The 19,234-nt window shown below is 39.9% G+C and overlaps 1 long non-coding RNA gene across 2 annotated transcripts in view; it reads right to left on the bottom strand.

Annotated features, from left to right (window-relative positions):
- LOC307191212 overlaps nucleotides 1-18,679 on the bottom strand; it is a 69,255-nt gene extending 50,576 nt beyond the window's left edge. For both annotated transcript variants that reach the window (XR_013829641.1, XR_013829642.1), the window contains exon 1: nucleotides 18,449-18,679. This is a non-coding gene — a long non-coding RNA (uncharacterized lncRNA). The remainder of the gene's footprint in view (nucleotides 1-18,448) is intronic.
- Between the last annotated feature and the right edge of the window lie 555 nt (nucleotides 18,680-19,234).

Raw genomic sequence — 19,234 nt, 5'->3', positions numbered from 1 at the left:
CATACATATACATGTATCTATTCTTTTTCATATTCTTTTCCCATTTAGGTTGTTACATAATATTGAGCAGAGTTCCCAAAGGATTAAACACGTAAATATGAGACCAGACACTATAAAACACCTAGAGGAAAACATAGGCAGAACACTCTCTGACATAAATCGCAGCAGTATCTTTTTTGATCTATCTCCCAGAGTAATGGAAATAAAAACAAAAATAAACAAATGGGACCTAATTAAACTCAAAAGCTTTTGCACAGCAAAAGAAACCATAAACAAAATGAAAAGACAACCCACAGAATGGGAGAAAATATTTGCATATGATGTGACCGACAAGGGATTGGTCTCCAAAATTAACAAACAACACATGTGGCTTAATGTCACCAAAATAAACAACCCAATCAAAAACTGGGCAGAAGACCTAAACAGACTTTTCTCCAAAGAAGACATACAGATGGCCAAGAGGCACATGAAAAGATGTTCAACATCACCAGTTATTAGAGAAATGCAAATCAAAACGACAATGAGATATAACCTCACACCAGTCACAAAGTCTGTCATCAAAAAATCCACAAACAATAAATGCTGGAGAGGGTGTGGAGAAAAAGCAACCCTCCTACACCGTTGGTGGGAATGTAAATTGGTGCAGCCACTATGGAGGACATTGTGGAGGTTCCTCAAAGATGCAGGTTTAATGGCACCTCCTTGACTGAGACTTGGTAATGAATGGCAGGTCCTCTTACCAAGGATCCTATTCATGAGGCAAAGGGAGGGGCACAGAGCAGCAGAGCTGGGCTTCTAGGCACAGGTATATAGCATGTCAACTGTAACAACCTTGGTCTGTGATCTCAAAAGCTCCCCTTCTCAGAGATATGAGTTTATCACTCAATGATTATGCACTCTGAAGAACTACTCAGAAAAGTGAGGGCTCAACTGATTTCTCTTACTTATGGGTACAAAGTTCAGTGAGACTTAGGCACTTTGTACTCATGATCTTTCATGGCTAGGTTGTACTCATCATTTCAAAAGTATCTCAAATTCACCATAAATTTTAAACAGAAACAAACTCAATGTCCAGTAATAATATATCCAATATGGTTTTTCTTGCCTTTTATAATGAAATAACTCTCCATAATTAGGGTAATCTCAAATTTTCTCATCCCCCCCAGATAGATTGTCACAAATCTTGGGAAACCCAGTGTTCAACTATTAATTATTGCTTGCATTTTTGGATGGCCAAACACAATATATGAAGTGACTAGCTGGAATCTTCAACTTCAGTATTCATATACAAATTTTCTCAGAAAACTTTGTTGTTCATCTCACCTGACCTTCACAAAGTACATGTGTGCTCAATTAGCTCTTAGGTTCCGTGATTTCCTAGCCAGTCTCATTCATCTTTGACTTCATAAAATATATGCTCAAGATGCCATATAGCAATCAAATAAGTATTCAGGAATTGCTCTTTTTTTTTTTTTTGAGAGAACACACTAAGTATGCACTTTATTCAGCTTAAGGATTTCATATGAAAACTCTAAGAATATAATACAATTCCAACATATGCAAATCCATATGAAGGTCTGCATTATGACTAATATTATTTAGAGGTAAAATTTTAAAGTGAGAAAATTTTTTTTCAAATTCAAGCAGATTTAATTGTGGGTGATAAAGCACACAGACACAAAAAAAGGTGACTTAGATTTAAGGCACACAAAATGGCTAATGTACTCTTAGCAAAAGTAACAGGTAGAATTCTCTCCAGTGCTTTTGGTCAAGTTTCTTTCCATGGTGAGCCCACATTGCTACATTCCAGAAACAAATGGCAAAACAAGCCAGCTAGTTGTCCATTGCACAGAAATACCAGGTTTTTATTATATCATAAACAAAATGGTGGTCAAGGAGGAGTTCATAAAAATGCTTTAGCCCTTAAGTGAAAGACAACAGGCAGAGTAGGAATTGCTCTTCTTTATTTCTTGGTTTTATAAATAAGCTTTTATGTCTTTTCTAGTCTGGTACATTAGTCAGTCATCTGTGGGTAGCCTCAGAAACAGAAAAATCTTCTACCTACATATACATATATGAGCATATCCATCATTTCTTATTTTCATAAAGATCCACTTCATAATTTAGAGAGTCCCTGTGACTATTATTGCTAGCAGTATTCCAATTGGAATATTTGTTTTGAAATGATATAGGAAGATTATTCTGAAGGCTTGGAGATCATGGGATTAACTGTAGAACTATGGCTTCGAAAAATAAAGAACTGAGGTCAGTAGGATAATGGGATCTACCTGGGGTCTGAGCATACTGCTAAGTCTGAATCATTTTATAAATGATTCAACTGCTAGAAGTCTTGCATTAAATAGAATTTAGAACAATAAACATTGTGTGCAAAGGATAAAGTGGGATAAAGTCCATATACTACCACAGGAAGCTTATTGTCCAATATGGGCAACAGACTTCAATACATCACACTCTAGTAAAATGCATTACATGGTGATTATCCCCAAATGAGGAATAAACAGGGTGCTATGAAAAGGTAATCATTCTTAACAATGTAATTAGGAAACACTTTATGGAGGAGATGGCATTGGAACAAGGCTTTAAAGACAAGGGAATAAGAACTAAGGCTGGGCTCCCCTGGTGGCGCAGTGGTTGAGAGTCCCCCTGCCGACGCAGGGGACATGGGTTCGTGACCCGGTCCGGGAAGACCCCACGTGCCACAGAGCGGCTAGGCCCATGAGCCAAGGCCGCTGAGCCTGTGCGTCCGGAGCCTGTGCTCCGCAACGGAGAGGCCACAACAGTGAGAGGCCCGCGTACCGCAAAAAAAAAAAAAAAAAAAAAAAAAAGAACTAAGGCTGATGGAACAGCTCAACTGTCATATCCAGGTCAGAGATAATGAAGGGCTAAAAGAGGCCACAGGGAATTGAGAAATCGAAAGTGTGTTCCGGGAATGGCCTATAGTTGTATGGGGCTGGTGTGGGGGGTATCTGTGATTATACTTTCCATCCTACTTGAGAGAAAATCAGAAGCCACTTCTATATGCCAAGGATGGCAAACATAGGACCAAAAGTATGATTTTAGGTAATTCTATTTAACTTTGCATTTTACAGTTGCATATGTCAGTCCAGATTTAAGGCACACAAAAAGGCTAATGTACTTTTAGCCTTTAGCCTTTAGGCTAATGTAGGTCTACTGATGATACTGAATAATTTTCTAGTCCCCAGTGATACTGTGAGAAGGTATAGTTTCACATAATTGCATGGCATCCATTATGAACATTTATTTCCTTCAAATTTTTTAATTGAGTGGCTGTTAATTGCTCTCCTCACACCATGGTCCCAGGAATAATCACTGGTGGTTGTTCTCACTCATCAATAATGCTCACTGTGCTGCGGTAAATTCATCCATGAATATTTTCTGAAAAACTTTATTAAGTTTCTCTTATTGTATTGGAAAGAGCAGCCCCAAGAACAGACCTTTTGTCTGAAGTGTAATCATTAATTTTGCCCTTCTTGCTGAGTATCTCTGATTCTTGCTTTGTAAATTGCCTATATTATCCTAGATTTAACCATAGTCTGAGATGACATTTACAGGAGCAATGTCTACATTTACAGGGCTCCATGCACTTCCAATATACTCTGTGTAAGAATGATGGTATGGAGGGTAATCCCTTACTCATGGAGAGAAATCAGGTTCTGTTTCATAAATAAATTCCACTCCCACATCAGTGGGAGTGGAAGCAGAAAATAGAAGTATTCTTCAACAAGGCCATATAGCCATTATGACACAGTGTCAAGGAACAGAACAAATTCAGGGGACTGCCAGTAGGACATTGCCGCAGGGTAAAGACTGTGCTTGTAAGTCCCTTTGCTAAGACATTTGAAATGATTAGGGTACCCACTAGATCCTTTTACTTGGACAAAAGAGTTCCCACAAAGATTAAGGTCTTGGTTCTGTAGAAGCCAGAAACCTCTGAAGTATCTGTAATTGAGTCTCTAGAGAGAGGCATATCTCAAAAAGAATCTTGGGTGTCACATACTAATATTTTGGTGCAAAAATGTTTGGAACTTGCAACATTTTTAAAAGAGCCATCTTGGAAAAATCATTACCAGCCTGAACTAAAAGACTGAAATCATTTGAGATATAAAAAGGTCTTGCAACTCCCATCTTTCCTCAGGCAGGAATCAGTCTGGGAAAAGTACTCACTTTTCTAATTAGAGTTCTTACTACTTTTATTCCATTCCTGTTCTACCTCTGTATGTTGGATGTGTGCTGGGCAGATAACCTGTCTTTTTATTATGAGGCCTCTGGATGAAGAAGAGCTACATTTAGACCTAATGTAGATCATAAGGTCCTGGACTTTGAACCTGATGCTGTGACTAGATGAGACTTTTGAGGTTTTGTACATGAGAAGAATATTAATATAAAAAAGAAAGTTGATAGTAATAGTTTGTGCGATTGCTCAGGAAAAACTCCTATCTCCTTCCCACAGCCTGATTGATGCTAGGCTTGGCCACGTGTTTTGCATTAGCTAGTGGGATGTTGGTAGACATTATATAACCAAATGCTTGAAATGTGCTTGTGTGGTGGTGCTTCTGTCAGTGCCATAAGAAAAACATGTCCCGGGGAGGCTGCTCGTCCCAGGAGGAGGGAGATGTGTGGAACACAGCTTGCTCAGCTTCCCTGCACACCTGCAGCTTCAAGATGTCACCTTAGTCAACTCCAGACATATGAGTATGAGAATGAAAACTTACTGCTGTCATGCCACTGAATCTGGGGGATATTTGTTATACATCAATAGCTAACTGATATAATGCTAGATCCTCGGCACTGAGCTCAGCACTTCATCATTTATCTGCCTTGTGAGCTATATTATTAGCTTCATTTTGCAGGAAACTGTAGTTTAGAGAAGCTCAGTAACAGAGTGTAGCCGATAGCCTGTCCTAATTATAAATCTTTTCTTGTTAACCCTATCAATACCTTTCAATGTTTTGGAAAATTCAGGTTTGATCCTTTTCTCCCACTTCCCCTGACCCTGCTTGTAAAGAATCCCTGCTTTCGGATGAACATACTCAGTGGGCAGGACAAGAAGGCTTTCTCTCTGCTTACTGCTGTTTTTGCCCTAAGCAGAGATGACACTAACCAGGGCTGACCATGGTCCCAATGGTGAAGCTGGCAAAAGTTGATCTGAGGCCTTGTAATCACCCCCACTTTATGTTGCTATTTCTTTTTCCAGTGAACTGTACTACTACCTTTCAAGTACATTTTTTGAGTCCTTATGAAAAAAAAAAAGAGGATTTGAAATATTTACTTGGTGAAAGAAACTCATCAGTACTGTGTGGTCTTGATCCTAGTTGCTTGGATTTTAAGCTTCTTACCTCTAAATGAAGATTGTGAGGGCTGGAGAGAACCTCGTTAGCCCTGAAATACTGTCATAAGTCAGTTGAGCTCTGAAGGGCAGGAAGGAAAGAGAAGAATGGTAGACAGGAGGTTAAAAGAAAGAAAGAACAAAATGTAGATTTGAGCTCACTTTAAGTGCTGGACACTTTACATGTGTTCTGCTGTAGCATATAGCCCACCTGGACAGAAACCGCCCTACTGAAGACATGTTATGTGGTGCCCCATACCCCTTTCATCTTCTTTTGTGTTCCCGGACCCAATGCCAGCGTGTGTGCAGAGTGCTTCCCACATAATACCAAGCAGTTCTAGAACACCAACAGGGTGTCTGAGAACTCAAATCTGAGCCTATCTGTGGGTGAAGACCAAATATATATTTATTATAAATCACAATGTTGCAATCTCCTCTGAAAAGTTGAACCCTGGCTGAAATAGCCAGGTAGGGGTCTTTCTCTAGCAACCCTTCTCACCAGCAGAAATGACTTACAATTCTTGGAAAAAAGTCCCTTTAATTTTTTTTTAGCAAACTATGTCTTATATTGAGTGGATTTTACTTTTAAATTTGTAGGTTTTCCTCCACTAATGAAACTGATACTAGTCAAGGAAAAAATTTCCCCAAACCTCACTTGGGACAGAATCTTTTTATGCAATGTAATTCATGACTTCCTTCTGGGAAGATATTAGCATGGCTAATAAAGTACTAAGCAATTTTCTGATAAACTTTATGGGAATTAATGGGGCTAAAATTTGTTCTTGGAAAACTTGTCACCCATTCTTTCTAAAGAAGATCTTTTAGTGATCTTCTGCTCTTTTCTTTTTGTATTTGATCTAACAAAGGCTATTTAACATTTTTCTGTTTCTAAAAATGTCAGTACTAAGACTAAATCTTTCAATTAGCCTGCTGATTAAATTGGCCTTCTAACCGCAAAACTATAACCAAACATTTGCCTGTATGTGTAAACAACAAGATTATAACCAAACACGTATCTAAAACTAAATTTCTGATATCAAACAAAATGCTTTAGCATTTGCCTGGGCCCATTCTTCCTCTCATTCTGCTGCTTGAGGCTACCAATCCTCTTTGTGGTTCACCCTGTTCTTTTCACAGGCCAGTATCTTGGTGGGAATGGGAGCTGAATTCAGCCTTGGTGGACCCCACATTACATAATAAGATTTGCAAAATGCCTGGCATGAAACATCTACTCAATGTTGATTTCTTTCCTTATTTACTCTGCTGTTCCTTCCCTCCTTTTTCATTCCCTCTGTTCAGAGAAACCATTACGGTCAACTGGCTTTAGGGCAAGAAGATCCCCGCCCCCCCCCCCCCCCCCCGCAAACATTAGTCTCTCATCCTCACTTTTTGCTCATAAATTCTCACAGTTTCCACTCTAAGTACTGCCTTTATATTTTTAACAAGTCTGTTCTTTCAATATACTACATTAATCACAGAATGATTTACTTTCTCTCTGTGCGGCTGACCTTGCAGGTTGATCTTCATTGAACTTGAACGTGCATGTCCCTCTTCTGTGGCTGGGGGTTGAAACAGGTATGGGGATGAAACAGGTGTGATCGTTTTGTTCCAATCCCTTCAACTCAAAGAGCAACTTCATGGCTGAGGTCAAGCTGAGCATAGAGCCCTCCCCGCCGGGCAGACACTTTCTGTCTGGCATCATTAAAGCCTATCCCTGACAGCAGAAGCCCGAGGTTGTCCTTTTCCCATTTCTTGCCCCCTGTGGTGTGTACAGGCTAAAAATCACAATCACTGCAGGAGATCTGAAACACGGGGACAAGTGTCTTTATTTTGTAGAGGGGAAAGCGAATTCTCAAAGAGACTAGGTGACTTTTCCCAAGGTCATATGGCTAGTGAGTGTAGGAGGGGGATTCCCATGCTGGCTGACCGTGGAGTCCGTGTGCTTTCGGTACACATGTCAGTACCTGCAATGCCAGACATGTTTCCTAAGACCGTGCTATACATGGTACCGGCTGTAGACCAGCATTACTGGCATCTTCTGGAAACTCGTTAGCAATACGGAATCTCAGGTGCCACCCCAATACTGAATCAGAATCTTCATTTTTACTAAGATCGCCAGGTGATTTGTACACATATGAAAGTTTGGGAAGCACAGAGATAGGACATAATACGCAGCTACTAAATAAAGGCATAACGAGTATAAAAGTAATTTTAAAAATATGTAGGAAAAGTCAAGAAGTTCTGAAATCAGTCACCTGGGAGAGTGAAGAAGAGACCAAAAGAATGGATGGAAGGCAACATGCAAAGAGTAAAAGAGAAGAATTTCTCTGCATTAAATGTCAGACTAAATGGGCCCATTGAGGACTAAGTAGGGAAAAACAACAATATCAACTCATATCTAGATAAACGGAAGATGCATTTAGGATAAACTTAGGAAAAAACTGTTAAAACTTCCAGAGAGAAGAAACAGATTAACCAGGGAAGGAGAAGCAGAGATATTAGTTGCAAGAAGAAACCAGAATAATATAAAAAATCTGAAGGAAAATATATTTGAGCCTAGAATTCCATACCCAGTGAATCTATTATTCAAAGATCGGAGCAAAATAAATACATTTTCCAACACAAAAGTTGATTCACTTAGGATTCTTAGGGGCAGATCACGGAATTGTCTCTATCAAGTTTAAGCAGAAAAGGACTTATTAAACAATGCAGCCAGAGGCAGAAGGACTCACCCACGCCACCAGATGGAGCCAGCAAAAGCCCATGACTGTGGCCATTTTCTGCTCAGTGCCCATGATGCTCAGATCTGGATATGAGGAACTCAGCTACAGCCCCCAGAGGAATCTGATGCCGTTAATATTGTGCTTCCCCAAAGACCAGCTCTCTCTGCACATGGCCTTCACTTGCAGGTGCACATTGCCATCTCTGAGCCTCATATGGGTGCATCTGCTTGGCAGAGCTGAGGTCCCATAGAGATACCTAGCTTCTAGGGGGATTGGAACCATAGTTTCCATAAGAAAGACTCTGAAGAATAGGAAGGCAAGCTAGAAGAGGGGTTGAATCAGAGTTGAGTGAACCAGATTACAGTGACACTCAAAGGCTCAAAAGAGTTTATAATTAGTAAACACACTCTGAAATAATTATTCATATTCCAGAGCAAGAAAAATTTGAATCCAAGATGAAAAAAGAATTGCAAGAAGTATGGTGATAAAAGAAATTAGTGTTTACATGCCGCGAAGCGGCTGGGCCCGTGAGCCATGGCCGCTGAGCCTGCGCGTCCGGAGCCTGTGCTCTGCAACGGGAGAGGCCACAACAGTGAGAGGCCCGCGTACCACCAAAAAAAAAAAAAAAAAAAAGAAAGAAATTAGTGTTTAAAGTATGTTTAAATGTGTAAATAATTTAAAATATAATTTGAGTCAAAAATTTCAATCTATATCAAAATATAAAATAGGGGTACAAGGGTAGCAAGACAGTGGAAAAGAGTTTTTGCTATTATCTTGTTGGGTAGAAATTTTAATACTGATTGAGACATTTTAAAAATTATGTTTCAGAATGTGTGCTAAAATGTGTGGATAATCACAAGGAGAATTAAAAACAGAATGTATAACTTTCAAACAAGTACAAGAAAAACAATACAAAGAAAACTAAATTAACCTCCCAAAAGACAGGTAGATTTAAAAAACTAGATCATTCTAGCAAAAGATCGATAACATTTTTCAAAAGACTAGAAATCTTGGGAATTGGATGCACAAAATGAGAAGGGAGGAATAAATCTAAACATATAGGTAATCAAAATAAATGCTAGTGTGCTGTGCCTGTCTTTCAAAAGACAGATTCCCAGATTTTAAAAACCATGCCAGGAAGTTTCAGAATAAAGGGATATTCAAAGAATTACAAGCAACTGGTCACAAAAAGAAAGTGCAATAATTGAAACAACAGACTAAATAAATTCAAGATGGAAAGTGCTAAACAGAAAAAAGATAGTTAATATTGATAAAAGGAATAATCAACCAAAAAGATCTAAATTCCTATTCTCCACATTGTTAAGTAATTACCTACCTAAGTCGTTACTTAAATTAGGAAGAATTTATAGAAAATTATAGCACTGAGGGCTCAAGTTAAAAAATGGAACTAATGTATAATATTGTAGATATACAATATTTTTTCTATTTAGAGGAATACAGAATCAGCGGCATACATGTAGAACATGAAGGGAGCAAGAAAAATCCTTAAAGCAAACAGAACAAGTTCATAAGCAGAGACGAACTACGCAGATTCTCAAACAAAAAAGTTCAAACTGCAGCTGATCTGGCCCAAGAAAACCAAGTCTCCCAGAAGAGATCAACATAACTTGAAGAGCATAGGAAGAAAAAGACTTCCTAGCTCCTCATCAGGAGCTAGAGGTTTATATAAAACCGCATTGTATGGCATTTATACTGTACTTTCAGTATTTGTGCCTTAACTAATTAATTTATTTTACTTTATAGAAAATGTATTTGGTTCATAATCTAAAATGTAGATTCATTTTACTCAGTGGATAAAGCTATCACTGAAATTGAATAGTATTTGTAATCCATCAGAATATTATTACCACTGATATGATCAAATAAAATATTCTTTCCACAAAGAGGGTTGTAGTGTAGCCAGTCTTGATTTTCTTTGTATTTGAAACCTCTTGTTTCACAAGTGTAGTTACCCACTCTGGTTGGGAGACAGACACTCAAAGGGTCAAGCTGGAATTTATAATCATTTTAGCAGTTTGGTATTTTGGTAGGAAAAATCATATTTTTCCCAAAGTCACCATGTTATACTCAGAAAATTCAGAAAGTGTTTTGGCCCTTGCTGTTCTTAGAGCATCTTCACCTGCACATCTTTGATAGAAGGAATTGGCTTGGTCAGCAGATCTTCCCTGGGACTTTTTCCCTTCATATTTACGGCTTAAAGTTCTGCCTCTTAGGGAGTCATTGTTATCAAGGGACACAATTTAGTATCTGCTAAAAATCAGAGCATAGTAAAAGTTTGCATTCTCAGTTCCTTCATCTGAGGACATCCATGTTTTCCAAGTCCCTTGTCAACTGTGACAAGTAGTGATTAAGAGGATGGACTTTAAAATAACATACACCAGCACTTAAATCCAGGCTCTGCTACTTAGTAGCTATGTGAACTTAAGCAAGTCATTTCCCTTCTCTGAGCCTCAGTTCTTGGTTTATAAGGTAGGCTTAATAGCAACAATTTGCAGAATCAGATAATGAGACAATGAATGTAATGCATTTGACACAGTGTTGCAATAAATGGTAACTATTATCAATACAATGAAATAGCTATAGATGTCCTTGGGAAAAAAGAAGTTAGCTGGGAGATCTCATAAATATCTTTATTGTTGTTTATCTGTTGGTGGTGAATGTGGAGCATTAGGGATACAACGCAAGAGAAAAGAGAAAATAAAATAGAGGATTAGGGAGGTAAGCTGGAGCCATTCACCTGTAAGGACCTTAGTATTGTTTGCATGTCTCATCATAGGTATTCTGACAATATGAAGCTAAAGCATTAATGATAGGCCTTCGGGGGCAGCAATTCCCATTGCAAAAACTTTTCCAAATGAGTTAACTCAATCATTTCCTATGAAGCAGGCACTCTTCTATACACTTGGGACATATCAATATATAAATTAAACCTGCTAGGTTAAATATTTATATATCAGAATGGTCACTGTCGCATAATTTATATAATGGGTCTGGCCTGAAGTACAGGTAAAAACAGAACTTTTATTTTTCAAATACAGTCTAATTTGATCATTTCTATGCCAGATTGGCAGCAAGTGCAGAAAATCTATGGTGAGAAGGTGGGAGTCCCTCTTTCTTCTGAATTATGCAAGAAACACACAGATTCAGTCAGTCCAAAAGAGCTTTACAGAGATTTTTCAGCTGCTATTGTTACTGCTGCTCTGCTGTGGCAATGCTGAAACCAACCCCTTCAGTGCAAAGTATCAAGTCACACAGCTGCCATGACTAGGACACCCGTGCTGGTTCAAATACATGTGCATACCCAGTGGTTTTTTGGAAAAGGGAGCCCCAGTTTTCTGAGCATTATTCACAGAGAAGAGTACTCCATGTCTGAGAATTAATACAACTGATCTCTGGGCACTGGGATTATGGGTAGTTTCATTTTTTTCACTTTGCTTATCTGCAATTTCTAATTTTTCTTTAGGGACATGAATTACTTGCATTAATTTTTCAAGTTAAGAAAAGCCTCTTTTTTTTTTTTTTTTTTGCGGTACGCGGGCCTCTCACTGTTGTGGCCTCTCCCGTTGTGGAGCACAGGCTCCGGACACGCAGGCTCAGTGGCCATGGCTCACGGGCCCAGCCGCTCCACGGCATGTGGGATCTTCCCGGACCGGGGCACGAACCTGTGACCCCTGCATCGGCAGGCAGACTCTCAACCACTGCGCCACCAGGGAAGCCCAAGAAAAGCCTCTTTTAAAGTGAACTTTATCAGTTGTATTCAATGTGAAATTCCTCTTCTAGAGCTGATTGAGAAAAGAAGATTAGGCATGGATATTCATTTAAAAATCATCAGATCAAACTTTTCCTTTACGCACTAGTCTTTTATTCAACAAATCATCTGGCGCACGGCTTTTGTGACAGGGAGTCATGGATAGACAAGAGACATGGCCCTACACTCATGTAGTTTACTGAATTGTCACTAGATGCTAAGGAAGCACATGGGTCAGTTTCGGTTGCTCTGGCAAAGTCAAATGCTGACTTTCTGCTCTGAATGTGGTGGTTCTGCCATTAGAAGCCTCCGAATGGCATACCTACCAGTCAAGCGTTACAGAGTCCTTGAACTTTCAGAAAGGTGTTTCTACAGAGGTACAGAGCATGGTGAACAGATGCAGAGATGAGAGGCAGTTCCATCTGGGCTCCCATCCTGGTTCTGTCAGTGACTCCTATGTGACCTTGAACTAATTACTTAGTTCAGTCTTCATGGTTCAGTTTTCTTATCTTGGGGTAGGGACGCATAATAAATACTTATCTTGAAGTGATGATGTCAACTACGTGGCACAATGTAGTTTTCCATAAAGAGTGTTAGTACCCACATTACTGACACCTGCATACCCCTGTTCATGTAAGGGCTGGATTGAACCCACCTCCTTCCTCCTCAAATCTTTCTCTGGTAGGTTTTGGGAAAACAGGACAGGAGCTACGTGAACTCCTGAGTTGGCGCATACCAAGCTTGCTTCTCTGCTGTCTCCTAACAATTGCTTTCCTTGCTGTCATCTCCAGAAAGCTTCACACACTGGGCACTCCTTCCCTTACTCCTCAGAGCATCCTTAATGTAAGACTGCTGTGTCCAACAGCTGTTTACTGATGATGTGAGTAACATAAGGGGAACCCAGCAACAGAGCAGAATCTGAATACATGACATTGCTCTTAAAAAAATTCCCAGGTCTCACGGGGATTAGGGATTTCTTGCTGTCATCTTTGTCTGTAGGTTCTTTTGCTGCCATATTACCAGTCTTTTTGACTAAGACCCTTTTCCTGTCTCCCCAGATGCCTGGGAGTACATCTGATTTCTTTATTATAAAAAACAATTTGGTCTTCATCTAGATTAAGCTTCTGGTCTACTTTTGTATATCCAAAAAGAAACGAATGGCTTCTACTCAACAAAATAAACAATCTTTAAATCAATTCTTCATTTCTTCTAAAATGTGAAAGTTAAGGCAGAAATTCTCCTCTTTTTTAAGAGAATATTTCCCCTTCTGCTAAACTAGTTACTGCTGTTGTCATTTCTGCCACATTGAAGCTAGATTCTGAGAACAGGTGGCTTGAAAACAATTCAGTAGACTGGGTGTGTTCCTCCAAAACCATTTCTCTAACTATACTTATGCTTTGAGGTGAAACTGTAAACTCCTTAATTTAATTGAGCTTAAACGGTTGTTTCTCCAGTTATTTCTGTGTTGATTTTTGTCCAATGCCTTGCAGTGTTTTCACAAAAGAACTTCATAAAGTTGATTTGATTGATTACGTCCATAGGCCTCATAGGTACCAGGGCTGAAATAAAGCTAAAAGCAGAGCAGGAGCTCTGTTTCAATGGTGGTAAGAGGAGTGAGGGATTACTTCAAATGGTATTGCCAAGATCATTTCAACGTCTTAAAAATAGCTGATATGGGCTTCCCTGGTGGCGGAATGGTTGAGAGTCTGCCTGCTGATGCAGGGACACGGGTTCGTGCCCCGGTCCGGGAGGATCCCACGTGCCACGGAGCGGCTGGGCCCGTGAGCCATGGCCGCTGAACCTGCGCGTCCAGAGCCTGTGTTCCACAACGGGAGAGGCCACAACAGTGAGAGGCCCGTGTACCGCAAAAAAAAAAAAAAAAAAAAAAAAAGCTGATAAACGCCATAGAATAAAATATTGAAGTCCTCTGTTGAGTGACACCTGCTTGTCCAGATAGGGTTGGGTGGCTGCCAGTAGGTGAATTAAATGTCAGTTGGGTTTATACCATAGGAGAGAATCTGTTCTAGCAGTACTTAGACTGGAAAAAGGGAATGAATTGGTAAAGAGCTGTTCTACAGCCTGCCCCTCATTCAAGGAGCTGAAGAAATCCCACTGAACGCCAGATTATTACACGGTCAGGGTTGTGCCATTCACCTATTACCAGGCAGAAGAGTAACCATTTTCCAGCACTAAGGATAAGGCTTTCTGAAGAATAGTGCCCGGATGAAAAAATTCAAGAAACGGATATGTATGTGTTGAAAACTCAGTGGCAGACCTTGAGTAAAATTCACATCCTCTGGGGACTTCTCTGGTGGTCCAGCAGGTAAGACTCCGTGCTCCCAAAGCAGGGGGCCTGGGTTTGATCCCTGGTCAGGGAACTAGATCCCATATACATGTCGCAACTTAAAGAGTTTGCACGTTGGAACTAAGATCCGGTGCAGCCAAAATAAATAAAAATAAATAATTAAAAATCATAGCCTCTGGGCTTTGGTACTAACTAAGGAGGATATTATAAAATAAGCAATAGATTCCTTAGCCTATTTATTTCAGGTTACCTTTTAAGGCTTGAAGATTCTCATTTCTTTGTTAATTACAATTTCAATTGTAATAATTTTTTAAATGAAAATAACTTTATATTTGGGAAGATATGAATAAAATATGCACATATTCAAATATTCGGGCAATAAAATTATTTTGAAATAGAAGGAAAAAATTAACCATAAACCACCATCGAATACAATTATTCCTACACTCTATGATGTATATCTTTCCAGATGATTATATATATATATATGAGAGACAGAGTGAGAGAGAAAGAGAGAGAGAGAGGGAGAGAGAAAGGGGAAACGGGGGGAGAAAAAGAGAAATACAAAAATGTATTTGTTTATGCATTTTTCTATACTTACAAAATGAGATCATACTATACATGATGCTTTGAAACATGTCTTTTTTCATCTAACTATATCACGGCATCTTTCCATGTTAATAAATATACACGTAAATCATTTAATGACTGCATAGCATTCCATTATATGAATGTACAGTCATGTGTTTATTTAATTCCCTATTCGTGGGTATTTGGATTATTTCTACTTTTTGCCTATTGCAAACAATGAGGTTGTTATGGATTAAATTATATTCCTCCCCTCCTCCAATAAATTCACATATTGAAGCCCTAACCACCAGTGTGACTATATTTGAAGACAGGGGCTTTAAGGATATAATGAAGGTTAAATGAGGTCATAAAGATGGGTTCCTCATTCAGTAGGACTGGTATCCTTAAGAAGAGGAAGAAGTATCAGGGATCTCTCTCTCTCCATGCATGAACAGAGGGAAGGCCATGTGAGGATACAGTGAGAAAGTGGCCGTTTGCAAGTGAAGGAGAAAGGCCTAAGAAGAAATCAAACCTGCCAACACCATGACTTGGATTTCTAGCCTCCAGTACTGTGAGAAAATAAATTTCTGTTGTTTAAGCACTGGATCTGTGAAGTTTTGTTATGGCAGCCCTAGGAAATTAAGACCATAGTCATCCTAATGGATGTGAGGTGGTATCTCATCGTGTTAATGTGCATTTTGCATTTCCCTAATGATTAGTGATATTGACCATCAAATACACAAAATTTTAAGCTTTTGATTTATATTGACAGTCTGTTCTCCAGAAATCTTTTACCAATTAAAGCTGTTAACACTAGTGGCTCATTTGCCCTCTCCAGCACCCATAGGTGATATTTATCATGTAAGTTGTGAACAACACTCATCACAGCTGTGGAAAATGTTGCTGTAAGCTCTTTGATTGCAATTAAAAGGTGCTACATTTCTTCAGTGTTATATACATGGCCTGAGCAGGCACTAAAAATATACTTACTGAATTGAAACTTACATTTTCAAACATATAATTGATCTTTAGAATGACTACATGAGGTTAAACGACTGATCTGATTCTTTTATATCTGCATTCTCTCTGCCTCTCCTAAGACCTCTTACTTCCAATTCCTAAGTGTTTCAGGTGGTCTCCCATCTCCCTACAGACTCTTTGATGATATTTAAGTTTACTTATCTAATCCCTAGTTCATGTCACTTTCCTTCTGTTAACATAATCAATAAATAACAGTTATTTTTTATAAGAAAGAAAGAAAAGGAGAGCAGGAAATCATGTTCTCAATTGAGGAAGCTCACATCTCTTGAACAAGGGCCCAAGAATCCACTGACATGTTGCACTACACCCTTTCATCACAGTTAACATTTCTCTTTCTCTCCTATTAACTTTAAAGTGACAATTCTACCAGTAAAATCTACTAATAATATGTTCTTCAGTGAGGAAGTGGATGCTTCTGAGTAGCCTTCCATTCGTGTCCTCCCCCTTCAACCTCAGATTTTTGTGATTTTTTTGGCTATATCTCTGACTTTCTGATAATACAATTGATAGAAAGAAGAGGAAAACTCTCTGGTTTAGACCTTATCTGACAAAATGTCCTGGCTTGTGTGGAAACTGCTTGGAGATTTCATTCTCACTGAACTCTGTATCCTACCTTGACTTTTTGTGCTTTTCTAATCAAAACAAAGAAGCAGCATTGTTTCTCGCTTTCCTGGGAATATAAAACAAATAAATAAAAGTTCAAATGTTCTACTGGAATGAAAAGGAAGCCATAAAATGGTTCAGCCTGCAGGCATACATAACAACACAAAAAATAAAACAGCAAGCAAACATAATCTTTTGAGAGGGCATTTAGAGAATCATCATCATCTACCTTCCCACAGGTAAGAAAAGCAATAGACACCTCATATAGGTGGAATCATGCAGCATTTGTCTTTCTGTGACTAACTTATCTCACTTAGCATAATGTCCTCAATGTTCATCTATGTTGTTGCACATTGCAGAATTTCCTTCTTTTAAAAGCACAATAACATTCCTGTGTGTGTGTGTGTGTGTGTGTGTGTGTGTGTGTGTGTGTATCTCCACCTTTTCTTTTTTAAAAGGCAGAATATTCCATTGTATGTGTATATATAAATATATACCACTTTTTCTTTATTCATTTATCTATGAAGACACTATGCTTTCTGAGTCACATTTGTTTAATTCTATTGATTTAATTCATTTTGTTTTTACCACAGAGCAGAATCACAGTATATTGTTCATCCCAAATTTCTCCCTCATTTTAATATGGGAACTTTTCCCCCTGATAGTACTGCTCATATTGTCCTAAAATTTTCTTTCTAAATGTATCTTTCTCAAATTTTTATTTCCTCATACATGGAGCTAACATCTGAACTTTCCATATTCTTCTCACTTTTTTACTTAGTTAAAATTTTCCTGTGAGGTGTCTTCTGAGAAATTAAGAAGAAAAAAAATGGAAAAAATATTTTGGGCAGTGAATGGTGGGGGAATATTAGAAGGGGCCAAAGAGTCTAAGCTTATTTGATGTAACAGGTCTAACAAGCAAAACACCAAACTGAAGAACTGGCATGTAAATGTGTTGGGGGTGCTTAGGAGAAGAGGCCAAGAAAACAAGGCTATGAGAAAAATCTGTGAGGGATGGCAAGGTAAACCCAGATGAATCAGAACAACGAAGCAAAGCTTAGTTTATCAACATTGACAGAAGCTAAAGGAGGGCAGTCTACAGATTTAAAAAAAGAAAAGATGAACATTTCACGTATTTTATGTTGTCAGTTTCTTAAGGCATTGGTTTATTTTCCTTAATAGTCAACTTTTATGAAATATTACTCAAATGAAGAGGTTTGAACTAAAACAAGTTCATTGTGTGACATTTATGGAGTGTCATGCTGCAACTATTTGTAATGAGGTCCATTTAGGCATACTATTTAAAACATAATGTTATTATTGGATTATTGGCTGCTATATGGGGATGCTCATAATGAATTGTAGCTGTTGACAGGGTTTAATGAGATTTTCTACTTTTTTCATTCATTCATCTTTTAATAATACCAGTAGTGCTCGTTTTTTATTTCAGTGGTCTGGCAACAAACAGTCCTTAGAAAAGAACAACGCCGCCAGGCTGCTTCAGTGTTAAAGTGCTGTTGTGAATTGTCGGCAGCCTTTTAGTATTCTCTCTTTTTTCCGTCCAAATTCCTCTTTATCTGCCTTAAATGGTAACATTGAATTTCTTTTTGTTGTCTGACCACACGCCAGCTAAGCACTGTGAACACCCAAAGCACAACTATCTGCAGAACAACCGTCTATGAAAAAAACAAAATCTACCAGAAAAGACCTACCACTAAAGACGTAAAGGAGGCATCACAAAGAGACGGCCAGGAGGGGCAAACTAGTGATATAATCAAGTCCTCCACCCTCAGGTGGGTGACCCACAAGCTGGAGAATAATTATAGTACAGAGGTTCCCTCATAGGGGTGAGGTTCTGAGCCCTGCATTGGGCTCCCCAGCCCAGGGGTCCTGCACAAGGAAGACGAGCCCCCAGAGCATTTGGCTTTGAAGGCCGGCGCGGCTTAATTTCGGGAGTACCAAACGGCTGAGGGAAACAGACTTCACCCTAAAAGGCACACGCAACACCTCACATGCACCGAGACCCATGGCAAAAGCAGTAATTTGATAGGCGCCTGGGCCAGACCTACCTGCTAGTCTTGGAGAGTTCCCCGAAGTGGCGGAGCTCCCTGGGGACCAGGCACCGGCCGCAGCCGCGGCTGGAAGCTCTTTCTACGCAGAAGCTTCTGGTAGCAACGCCAGGTGGAACCCTCCCTCTCGCTTATTAGCGCCAAAACCTGGCCCCGCCCAACAGCCTGTAGGCGCATGCGCCGGGACGCCCCAGGCCAAACAATTCACTGGGTGCGGACAGAGCCTCACTCGTAAGCAGACAGGCTGCCTCAAGTCTTCCTGAGCCCACAGCTGTGTGGAGACGCCGCTACTCTCCAGAAAGTCTGCACGAGCCTCCAGACCAGTCTTAACCACCAGGGAGCCAGATACCAGATGCGAGAAAACCGCCATCCTACAGCTTACATCAGGCCAGACCCTACCCTGGGACCGGCTTGGCCCCGTTCCTTTCCACCAGCAGGCCAACGCAAGCTTCAGGACATCTCGGACCCCATACCCAGCTGTGTAAGGAGAAGCGCCCCTCCCCCCCCGTGCCCTCCCCCCCCACCCCCACCCCTCCAGTGATCTGACACTGGCTCTGGGATTCCTGGGCCCTGTAGCCAGACTCTAGGACCCGGCTCTTCCTGCCAGTAGTCCCGCACTAACCCTAAGACATGGCTTCCCCCACCAGTGGAGGGGGCAGCAGCCCTGGAGTCTTCTGGATCCTGACCTCACTCACTGGTGAGCCAGCATGAGTCCCGGGGCCTCTTAGGGTTGCGCAGCCAGCTGCCTCGTGACCAGGCCCCTCTAACCAGCAACAGCCGCATTTG

The sequence above is a fragment of the Stenella coeruleoalba genome (assembly GCF_951394435.1).
Source record: "Stenella coeruleoalba genome assembly, chromosome: 9".
NCBI classification, from domain to species: Eukaryota; Metazoa; Chordata; class Mammalia; order Artiodactyla; family Delphinidae; genus Stenella; species Stenella coeruleoalba.
The sequence above is the reverse complement of the archived record's forward strand: the minus strand, read 5'-3'. Positions and strand labels throughout refer to the sequence as shown.